At 31.2% G+C, this 12,401-nt stretch overlaps 2 pseudogenes; one reads left to right on the top strand and one right to left on the bottom strand.

The window, feature by feature from the left end:
* Positions 1-1,583: 1,583 nt before the first annotated feature.
* On the bottom strand, positions 1,584-6,254 carry LOC145944033 (uncharacterized; annotated as a pseudogene).
* Positions 6,255-6,915: 661 nt separating this feature from the next.
* On the top strand, positions 6,916-9,712 carry LOC145944223 (uncharacterized; annotated as a pseudogene).
* The last annotated feature ends 2,689 nt before the right edge of the window (positions 9,713-12,401 follow it).

Here is a 12,401-nt window from a genome sequence, read left to right as displayed (position 1 = left end):
CGATGACGCGGTCCTGCCGAATTAAAGGGTTTAAAATCTGTATGAGCCTTTTTTGAAACTCAGCAGGGGCTTCACAATGGTAGGCGTACAAACTCAAATTGCCCGTCCGGTGTGGCAAATGAAAAGTATTTAGTAGAGTTTTCGTGAACTCTAATTTGGTGAAAGCTATCTTTCAAATCTAATAGTGAGAAAACTTGTTTATTACCTAATCGGGATAAACATTCTTCTATTACTGGGAATGGATATTTTTGTTTAATAACGTGACTGTTTAAAGGTCGTAGGTCCACGCAGAGCCGTAACTGCCCGTTTTTTTTCCTTACCGGGACGACTCTAGCGCAGTAGGGCGAAACACTCGTGGTAATTATTCCTCTCTTCAAGAGATCATCGGTGATCTCGCGAATTTGTTTTCGTTCTTCCATGGCAAATCGTCTTGGGGCATAAGCAAATACCGACGGGTCTCTTATGTTGACCTCGACTTTGTAATTGTCGTTAACCCTGGCGAAAATTGTTAGTGAGAGATTGCGTTTATATTTGTTTATGAAGAGTTTTATTAATGGTTGCACTATTTATGAAGAGTTTTATTGATGGTTACACTGTTTGAAAGCACGTTGTAAACACCTAATTAATCCTCTGCTGACATGAACATTTTATAAATACTTAGAAAACTGTAATAGAAACGTTTGAAATTATGTTATTAAACGTCACTTAAACTTTTCCTAAGAACCGTTTTGAAAACAGTCATGTAACACCAATTTCAGCGTGCATCAAAACAATTTCACAATATATCTCAAACATTTTATTTATAAGCAATTAATAAACATCTCCACAACATGGATCTCTTTTAAAAACAACATTAAACAGTATGAAACATTTCTTAAATATTATAACAGAAACGCTTCTAAATCATTTACAAACACCGTAAACAACTCTTCCAAATATTCTAAAAAAAAACATAATTAATGTTTTTTTCAACATGCCATAAATACATAAGAAGGGAAATACTCATAAGCATATATTTCTGAAGTGATCAAATTTTAAATTCTCTGGTTAACGATACTGGACAACCTAATAAGTTGTTTTAGTAGACAGTGAAAAATAGGTAGAACTTTAATTATTTCAATCATTTAACTTATAAAAATTATCCTTTTATTATTTTACTTACATAATTTACAGAAAGCATTTGAAAGAATATGAAAGAATGTAAATTATGTAAGTAAAATAATAAAAGGATAATTTTTATAAGTTAAATGATTGAAATAATTAAAGTTCTACCTATTTTTCACTGTCTACTAAAACAACTTATTAGGTTGTCCAGTATCGTTAACCAGAGAATTTAAACTTTGATCACTTAAAAAATATGTGCTTATGAGTATTTCCCTTCTTATGTGTTTATGGCATGTTGAAAAAAATATTAATTATGTTTTTTTATATAAATGTAATTATATAAACGTAAATTATATAACGTAAATTATATAAATATAAATTTTATTATTACATATAACTATCAGTGCTAAATTAAGTTTCAAGCAATCTTCAGTAAGCGTAAAAGAATAAAAAACAAAGCAGGCATTACAGAGTCTTAACTAGTCTCCGTAACAGCCGAATGGCATGTCACATACATAGTTTGTACATGGTACACTTACAAAAATGCACTGACTTTTTATGTGACTTACGTCGATAAATTTTAAATGGCCATAGCTATCTATTTTTTGAATATGAAAATTTTTTACATTTTTATTTGTAATAATAGATTCATCATGCATATTGAGCTGCTGCACAATCAGTTTGATTCCAACTGGAAACTTTAAAATTAATCTAATCACAACCTTTTCCCCAGAGCTGATAAATATGTATGAATCATTATTAAGTTTGTTGTTACAATATCTATTACATGAATATCTTATCCGCTTATAAATCATTCTCTGGTAAGCTAAACAATTATCAGTTGACATATCATTTATCGCAAGTAACTGCTCTTCTTCAGTTGATAATGAACATCTTTCACCTTTTCCTAAAAGTATAATTTCCTCTCCACAACGTACGAGGGTTGTCTGAAAAGTTTCCGACCTCAACATGAAAATGGCAGCACTCGTAAACAAAAGAATGTGTTTGCGCATGCTTTGAAAGGTACTCACCAAAATTTCAGCCATTTTGGACGCGCAGTTGTTGTTTGACAATCATTTGAGTGAGTCGATGTGAGTGTTTTTGTGAAAATGGAAAAAATCGAGTATCGAGCTGTCATTAAATATTTGTTTTTGAAAGGCAATACGCCTACGCAAATCAAAGACGAGTTGGACGCTGTGTACGGGGACTCTGCACCATCATTTACCACCGTGAAATTTTGGGCTGCTGAATTTAAACGTGGCCGTACCAGCTTGGGTGACGATGAACGTTCGGGACGTCCAAAAACTGCAACCACTGACGATAATATCGCTCAAGTTCACCAAATGGTGCTAGACAACCGTCGAATTAAAGTTAGAGAGATAGCAGAGGCTATGAATATGTCCAAAGAACGTGTTTATCACATATTGAATCAAGATTTAGGCATGAGAAAGCTGTCCGCGCGTTGGGTGCCGCGTTTGCTCACTTTGGACCAAAAACTACTATTTGGACTACTATTTGGAGTACTATTTGGACGGGTTGAAGAGATGGGAGCATCGCTGGGAGAAGTATATAGACTTACAAGGAGACTATGTAGAAAAATAAAAATTAATTTGAAGAAAAAATGTCTTGTATCTTTGTTAGGTCGGAAACTTTTCAGACAACCCTCGTATAAAGCGAATAAAGTTTCTTTTTAAAATTTTTTCAAAAAACTCAGTTTTTTGTGACAAAACGAGCTTTGAACACAAATAAGGTATTGAAGTATAAATGAGAAACTTGCGCGCAATTTGTAAAACAACATTTGAAGGATTATGATATAATTGCATAAGGTGATTTTGACCTTCGTATATGAAAGAATTATGAGTCCATAATGGGCCCCAATTGAGAACACCTTTGCAAATATGTGACAGAAGATGAATATTGTATACCATGTTTTCCTTATCGAAATATTTCTGAAAGAAATACATGTAGCGCAGAAAAAGTTCATGAGCTTGAAATACTTCTTCACGTGTCACTGATTTTTAAGCAAAATATTAGTTGCTACAGATAACATTGCAAAATGATTTATATGCTTTTTCTTCAGCAGACCTTTTAAACATGGCACAGAATAAAATAATAACCATGCTCTCCACTCGGATGCTTTCCATCTACTTATATCTTTAATAGAGCGAGGAGTCCTTGTTATAGAAGAAGGAGGATGTATCATTAAAAGCCGTTCATCAATCGTGCTTAATAGATGATCTATTCCTACACTTTCTGAGATGTGCCAAAACTTTTTGCGAGTAGATTGTAGAATAAGTTCAGTATGTAATTTAGTTACTCCAAGTAAAATATTATGCATATAATCAACTACAAATCCAGACTAAAATTGAAGTTATGTAATAATATTAATGGTGAAAAATCCTTTACTCCTCTATATTGCCTTTTGCTTTTATTTGTTTCATCTTTTTTCTGAATTGCTTTAAGTAGATCTTCCTTCGTAGACTCCAATGTTCTTTCCTCAGCAGGATGAATTGAAACTGTAAATCTTTGTCCTTTTCGTGTGCGCTCTGATTTTTGGTAACAGAATGTGCAGCCATAGTAGGCAGCAAATGACTGAAAATTTAGCAATTGGTATCTTGCAACTGAATCAGCAATGCAACAAAGTGGAATAACTTTACTAACAATTTCTTTGTCATTGTGAAACCATTTAAATCCTTCTGTAGAAAGTTTATTAGCTTCGTTAATAAACGGTTGTAAAACAATTTTTTGATTAGGATCTTTGGGTCCTATGTACAAGCCAGCAAGTAAGACATATTTATTCCGTTCTGAGATTGGTAATTCATTTATAGTAAGATAAATAGGCCAAAGTGTCTTGTTGTTTGATTTACCTGTGTGAACACCGTCAGTAAAAAAAGAGTAAGAGAAATTGTATGGTGAAGACAATACACCTTCTTTCTCAAAGTGCTTCTTGTATTCGTTTCCATCATAGATATCTTCCAAAGCATTTTCTTCAATTTTGTTTCGATTAAACCTATGATTCATTACAGCGTGAACAAAATCATTGTTTTTGGTCAATTTTTGAAGTTGAGATTCTAAGGATATTGAGACAAAAAAATTTGATGAGTTGGAAACATCAATATCAACACCACAGCTTGTGCATATTTCATTTCCTTTCAATGTTTCTTTTTTCCCAAGATAGATTTCACAATCCGGACAATAAATATGAAAAGATATGTTTTCTTTCTCTCTATCTAACAACTTAAAGTAGCTATACTTTGTTACTTTAATTGTATTATCTCCATAAATAGCGTTAAACATTTTTAAAATATCGATCAGAGCCTCCCATGATAAGTTATGTCTCAATCCTAATACTAAACACATGAGCATAACATCCGCAACAGCAGTTTTGGTACATAGGCAAAGAGTTTCTTGTTCATCAGAATTCGATAACTCATCTCTTATAAATTCATCGTGAAAGATGAAACGATTTTCTTCTTCTACAAGACGAGGTTCAACATTTTTCAAAATAGATTCTTCCCTAAGATAATCTGTAACCTCTTCCAGATCAGATTCATCTTCAGTTCCAATACTTTTAAAGTTGGAATCTACTGTCTTTGTCTTGCTCTTCAGCATTACTAGCAAAAGATTGAAAATTTTCAGTTGAAAAACAACCAATCGGATCTGAACCTTGGCTGCAGGTGGATTGAAATATTGACAAAGCTGGTATATTTTGTACTACTAATGTCGATGAGTTTGAAGTTGAAACCTCTGTTGGACTGCTTTTTGTTGATTCAATATGAGATGCTTGTATACAGACTTGATTAGAATTTGTACATTCTCCCTGTCTTTCATCAGAGTTTAAATGAAGTGGAAGCCTTTCTCCTGCAAAGTTTCATCACTAATATGGACAAGCTTTTGCTGATCGATCTAAGGATATTGACAAAAAATGTAAGAAATTAACAAAAAAATCTGTCTTTTTATTTTTTTTATCGAAGAATTGTAAACTCTTACAAAGGAGAGATCGTGGTTGACTCTCCATCAATTTTGATCCCCTTTTTTGTAACGAATCTACTTTGAAAATCCCGAAAGGATTTTTCATCCAATGCGGTTTATAACATTTTTTTATATACTTGAAATTTGGATAAATTCTAATGTACGTTATAAGACACAAAGAAGAACACGTCATCGAACAATGTCATACGGCACAATGAGTGAGTGCAACAGTTAGTAATAGTGAAAACCGAAGTTCCCGAAACTTGCATTGCCAATATTTTTTTAATTTTTTTGTTTATTTTATTTTTTAAAAATTATTTTATACATACATATATGTACATCTATTATTTATTATGTAAAAATGAATATTTATTGGCATATATTTACAATTAGATACGCATATATCTTTTTATATCTGTTTGCTTAAAATGTAAAATGAAGAAAATATTTTTACACAGAAATATTTTTACTTTTTTTTAAACAGAGATTTCTAATGGTTGTTTTTATGAAACTTGTGTGTATACATATAATATCCTAACATTATTATTACATTATTTAAGAAAATTATAGAAAATGTATAAACTTTAAAAATAAAAGTAAAAATATTTTTCTGTAAAACTATTTTATTTATTTCACATTTTATGCAAACAAATATATAAAAAGATATATACGTATCTAATTGTACATATATGCCAAATCTTTTTTTCTATGTAGTTAATAATACATGATACATATACATATAAAATAACTAAGAAAATAATAAAAAACAAAAAATTAAAAAAAGATTATTGACAGCGCAAGTTCTGAACCTGCGTTCTCGTATTACTAACTTTTGCACTCACTCACTGTGCCATAGGGCACTGATCTATAACATGTCTTTCTTTGTATCTTATAACATACATTTTATTTAAATTTTAAGTATAAAAATATATTACAAGACGTATTGAGAAACAAAAAGTTTCTATAGGGCTTAACTATATTCAGAGTAGATTTATAAAAAATGGGATCAAAATCGGTGAAGAGTCAACCACGACTTTCCTTGTTAGTGATTAACACGGATACTTTACCGAATGAGATCGAAGCATTCTTTCTTCTTCATTTTGTCGTTTACGTCGGTACCATTGCGTACACCGAGGAATACTCTTATTTAAGAACAAATAGCGCTTATAACGCCCCATTGGAAATTCTTATACCTTCACAATTATTTCATTTACCTACTACAAAATCGATAATCATTAAACGTATAAGAAAATATTTATTTTTGTTTTATTTTACTTTAATTACCTTATTGTATAAAATTCTTAGCCAATATACACTGCTAGCATTGAAATTTATAGTTTACGTTACGTATAATATGGTATAATATGGCTGAGATTATTTGCAACTTTTTGATTTTTTACTCTTCTCTTGCGCATTAATAACACGTTATTAACAGACGCTCATAACTAAGGAACGCAGTACTTATTGTTAGTCTCAAGAACATGTGTATCATAAATGTAGCACAATACTCGTATAATAATATATTTATACAGTATCTCTTTTTTTTACCCACTCGATTATATAATTTTAATATATACTGTGAAAATAAATGATATATGATTTTACAAATCGATATGATTACAACAGCGTATTAAAGGATTTGTATAAAATATTGTGGACCAGAGGGGTTACATTTGTGAAACGCACGTTCCTGAGTCCCGCGCTCTTTCATTTATTATGAACGTTGTTGATGCGTTGCTAAGGGAGCTGTTCCTATATCCGTCATAGTGTACAGGAGTTATTTGTAATAAGTTTTGGCTCGTGTCGCAAAATTTTAATTGAGTTGACTTCAGTAATAATATGAATACGTCTAATTGGTTCGCGTATGTGAAATATAAAGATAATGAAAAAGAAAAAGTGTCAATAAGTAAAATAAGTAATGTTAATGACAAAGGACAGAAGATTCAATTTCAGCCTAAGGATCTAAATGATTATGTGTATGGCAAATTGTATTCGGTTCGAACAAGTCTACGCAGCAAAGATGGCAAAGAATCAAAATATTATGCCGTTATTGGCAAACTGGCAGGTAAGAAATTTTTTAAGCGCATAAAAATAGATAATTTTTTTCTTAATTATGTTATAAAGTGTCCTCAAGTTTGACATAAAATTACAACTACTAATAGAGAAAAGTCTGATACTGATATAGGTCTTTTAAAATCATGATTTTTTTATATCTCATGTATGATATTAATTATGTCATTTTTATTATAAAAATTATTGAGTAATAAATAACACGGTAAAGCTTTATGAAATTCAAAATAGTTCTTATTAACATATTTAAATAATTATATATTCAATTTTTTGTCAATATTTCAAAAAGTTTTTTATAATTAAATAAAATTATCTGATTTTTGTCTAATTAGTCTATAAAAATCATTGAGTAAATGATATATTAAATAAAGGTTCTAATTACTATGTAGTAAAAAATTCTACAAACATTTTAAATGACACTTCACATTGCATACATTAATTTCTAAAAATTTCAAATAGAGTAAGTCCTATTTTTAAAGTATTTCTCTTTTAAAGTTTCAAATAAATCTCGATTAATTGACAAATCATTGAAATTATCTTAATATAAATTTGATCGAGTCTATTTTAATTTATTAAAAATCCGTAGTTTGTATATTTCTTGTTTATTTGTATGCTAAATGTGCTTATTTCAAATTCTTAAAATTCAAGAATTGGAGAATTTTATATTACTTTTATGATTTTTTTTGGCGAATTATATAATTTAAATAGTAATAAATATTTTTTGATGATACTACATAATTTATTGCTTTCTAATAATATTTATTTTCATATTTTGTTTTTCTTGCTTTTTCTTATATTGTTGGTTTTTTTACAGTACGATTTAGAACATTATTTAGTTAGAACATTACGACACTGCGCACACGTTACGATTTGCAACATTCTATGACAAATATAACTTTAATTTAATCTCAAGTCTTGAATTTTGTGACAATAACAGTATCGGCAGCTTTTCTCTATTATCAAAACTTAATGTGTAAGATGCTAACAAGAATGGAAAACACATTAAAACATAATAAAGTGTGCTTCACACACTTTATTATGTTTTAATGTGTTTAATTCAGAGTCTTTAGAAGCTCTGGATAATGTGAGACCCAGATGGCCAGATCTGCAAATTGACGATGAAGAACCTGAATCCACAGGAGTAGAAGATCAGGAAAAGAACGAGCAAGTAAATTATTTTGTCAAAAAAAAAATAAAGATCAAGAGGTCAGTATAAATCTGTTTCATTTATTATTTAAAAAACGTTTTACCTTCATTAAGTTATATTTTTATTTCGTTGTACAGAAAATCACCAAAAATAGAAAACAACGTGCCTCAAATAAGGAATTCGAATTATTTATTGAGAATAATTTATTGAAAGAAAAAATTCCCGAAACAGATGTTTCAATTGAATCAGCGAAAGTAAGTCTCACAGGAAAATATAATGTTAAATGTGAATAAAACATTTGTTATTAATTTTTTGTTTATTGTAAAAAATAAAGAAAAAAAGCAAAAGATATGATGGAGATAATACTCAAGTAGAGAGTGAAAACTATGAATTTATTAACAGAGATTCGATTGAGACGAAATCTCTTTTAGAACAAATTCAGCAATTAAAGGCTGAGTTGAAAAAAAAAGATGAAATTTCTTTTGCTAACAATCAGCAAGTTGAGCATATAGAGAGGATTTTTAATAAAAAAATGATGGAATTAGAAGAAAGATTGGAAAAAAATTTAGAGAATAAAATTAAAGTAATTAAAAATATGACTGGAGAAAGCGTTGATCAACTTGATCAAAAAATATCAAATATCGAGAATATAATGAGTACGTCATCTATAATTAATATTTACCTATATTAATATTTACCTATAATATTTATCTATGTATAATTAATTTTTTTTTTTCAGAAATGCATTTACCTTCTACACTCACTTCAAGCAGTGTGGCTGCTGAATCAGAGGAAAAGGTATTCTTTCTTTTCATTTTTTCTCGGATCAAAATGGAATACAGGCTAATACTTTTTTGTGAATTGTCGTGCTGTCGATTTTTACTAAGTCCTTGCTACTTCCTCAGGTACATCTTGGTGAGGGAATTATGTGTTCCAAATATGCTCATCAAGTTCTGAGTACGGTCAAGGAACATTCTGATTGGGCTGTAGCATTCCTTACCGGAATCTACGGTGATAAGGCCCGGAATATGAGATATGGGAAGCCCAGGAGCTCAGACTTGAAATCCTTTTCACATTCGTTTGTAAATGTTGCCAAATGTAAGATGTATAATTTGTTGAATGATGTTATTCATATTCTGGACAATTGTTTTAATATCTAAAGTTAATAATTTGCAGATCATTACAGAAAATGGCTTGAAAATTTTTCGATTGGGAGTACTGAAGATCGTAAATACAGTTCTGCCCAAATCGAAGATTTGGTCAATAGCCTCCCAGCATATCTTTCGAAAAGGTGTATTGACATGAACGGATCACGTATAAAAAAAAGTGATACCTCTAGTAAACAATTGCAACAAAGACCTGATTCGAAAAGACATTATAAAAGAAGGGGCTCTTTGCAACAACTTCAGCCATCAATAACAACCCAGCAATTGCAACCTGACCAAGAGCCACTAGAAAAGCAGATACAAAATCAACAGCAGTTACAAAACCAACAGCAGTTAGAAAACCAACAGCAGCTAAACACATTTTGCCGTTACCGGAAATTGGCTGTTCGAGCTGGCAGACTCCCTATGACATGTATGGGAATGAGCCGCAGGGCCCAGTAGCAATCCCAGTTATTCCTACTTTTATGTCAAATAATTTTGGTAAATTTATTTAGTTTTATTTAAAAACACGACGCAGCGCTCGGTCATAACAGACCATAGACTTCTAAACCATGAGTTTGATTGGAACAGCGTGGAGATCCTGGATGAGGAGCCGATTCTAGGGAAAAGACTCGTGTCCGAAATGATTCACATTAAATTACAAAAAAATAGCATCAATTTACAAAATGACACGGAGCGTTTAGACCATATATATTTCCCGATGATAGAAAATATGTATAATATCTAAAGCGAAGCGGGCGCTCATTTATCATCTGTTTCCTGTCGACCTCATCTGTGTTTATATTATTGTCTCGATCTCATCTTTCCATTTAAAGACCAGTCGCGATGTATCGTTTAACAAGGGCGATTATATGTACGTTCCCGTAGGCCTCTGTGTTTTTTAGCATCGGTAAGTTGCCTCTTTCTTTCGTGTTTCTTTGCTAGCTCGATCAACTTTTCCTTAATCAACACAGGTTTGCAACAATATGCATTTATAAACGTTCTCTTTCCGTTTGGTAACGATGAGAGGTGACGCTGTTGCGATTATACATTGGCTGCGGGGCCCTTCGCCGTTTTTTGCCGCACGATCCTTATGCATCTTTTGAATCATTCTTCTTTCTTTTATGTACGTATTGTTTTTATCTTTAATTTTAATTATTCTCTATCTCAAGTTGGTCCTTCTTTTCATTAGAATTATACTACATTTCTGTTTACCATCTCCTTACCGTTTTTTGTTAAATAATTTTTTGCCATTTTTTCAATTTTTTATTTTTTATTTTTATTTTTATTTTATGTTTGTACAGTTTACTGAAGATGGGCCGAATCAGGGACCGAAACGTTTGAATAAATTAATTTTTTAACTCTAAGTTCGTTTCTTCTTTTTTTTGTCGCGCTCGGCTCTTATTAGCCCGTTTATCTATTAATTTATTTAGTTTTTTGCTTGCAAAAATAGTCTAAATTAATTCTAATCACAGTTATTTATCTTCCAGAAATCGGGCATAACACTTTGAGGTTGTAAAGGCTCCTGGTACCTCGCCGACCATATCAGAATCGTGACGTCAGAGGCGAGAAAACACACGCTGAGATTTCTTAGATGCCATTTCAAAATAAAAAATATTTCGATGAAACCACTTCAGATAGCTTTGGCACACTCTAAACTCCGAAAACTATCTTTTTCCCTTTATAATCAATCAACAGCTGTAAAATGATCGTAATACAAGGCCCAGTCTGGGTTGTTTTAGTTGCAATCGTTTACTCCAGGTATCGTTTTTTTTTACACGTGATCCATCATTCATATCAATACACCTTTTCGAAAGATATGTTAAGAGGCTATTGATCAAATCTTCTATTTGGGCAGAACTGTATTTGCGGTCTTCAGTATTCCCAATCGAAAAATTTTTAAGCCACTTTCTGTAATGATCTGCAAGGCCAAGTTCATCTGATTTTTGCACATGCGCAGTCATTCCGCATGTCAAAGTCTGATCACGATCATTTTACGATTGTTGATTGACTGTCAAGGGAAAAGAATAGTTTTCGAAGTTTTTTAAAAGTGTGCCAAAGCCATCTAAAATGCTATTTCACCGAAATATTTTTTTATTTTGAGATGGCATCTACCCAAGTAGCAGACAATATTTTTTAAATGTATTTTTAATATTTATTTTTCATGAATTATACATTGTACAACTGATAGGAAAAAATAATGTTTATTTAATATTTATTAAATATTAATTTTACATTAAATATTTGTTTAAAATAGCAATTTATAAAAAAATATTAATATAATGATTATTTAACATTTATTTAATAATAATTTTCACATTAATTATTTATTGGCAATAATGATTTGAAAAACATTAACCTAATGAGCAGACAATATTTTTTAAATGTTTTTTTAATGTTTATTTTTCATTAATTGTACTGTTATAGCCCGAACTATAACCAGTAGTTATTAGGAATAAGAATTCACTAAATATTTTTATAGAATATTATAAGATATTTTTACGTATAAAAGAGCGCTCTCGACAAACGCTCGTCGCGTGAAAACGCTAACGCAGCGAGACACGCGCGAAGCACCGGAAACCGCGAGATGCAAGCGAAGACCTGCGACTTCAACCTGCTTCGCTTGCAGTTAGAATAAAAACGCGTGAATATTACTAACCAATCAGAGACCTGTTTCCAAGGGCCTCTCCCGAAAGAAATTCAAGAAACAAAGATTATAAAAGACCGAGAGTCAGCCCGCGGGAGAGTCGCAAGTTAAGATCTGAATGAGAAGTAACGAAATCGCTAATAAGAAACCAGAACATCAGAACGAGACTCACTAACAACGACCTGAATTATTGAGAGGAATACGAATATACGCTCATCGAATGTTACGCGAATATATATTTAAAGAAAGGACGAGAAATAAAGCGAAACCATATTCAATCCGAAATAAAAGTGTATTTTAAGAGAAAGAAAAGAGT

This window comes from Prenolepis imparis, unplaced genomic scaffold (genome assembly GCF_030444845.1).
Source record: "Prenolepis imparis isolate NDT839.2.m4 unplaced genomic scaffold, iyPreImpa1.0 SCAF_12, whole genome shotgun sequence".
Classification (NCBI taxonomy): domain Eukaryota; kingdom Metazoa; phylum Arthropoda; class Insecta; order Hymenoptera; family Formicidae; genus Prenolepis; species Prenolepis imparis.
This window is presented reverse-complemented; position numbering and strand designations above follow the sequence as displayed.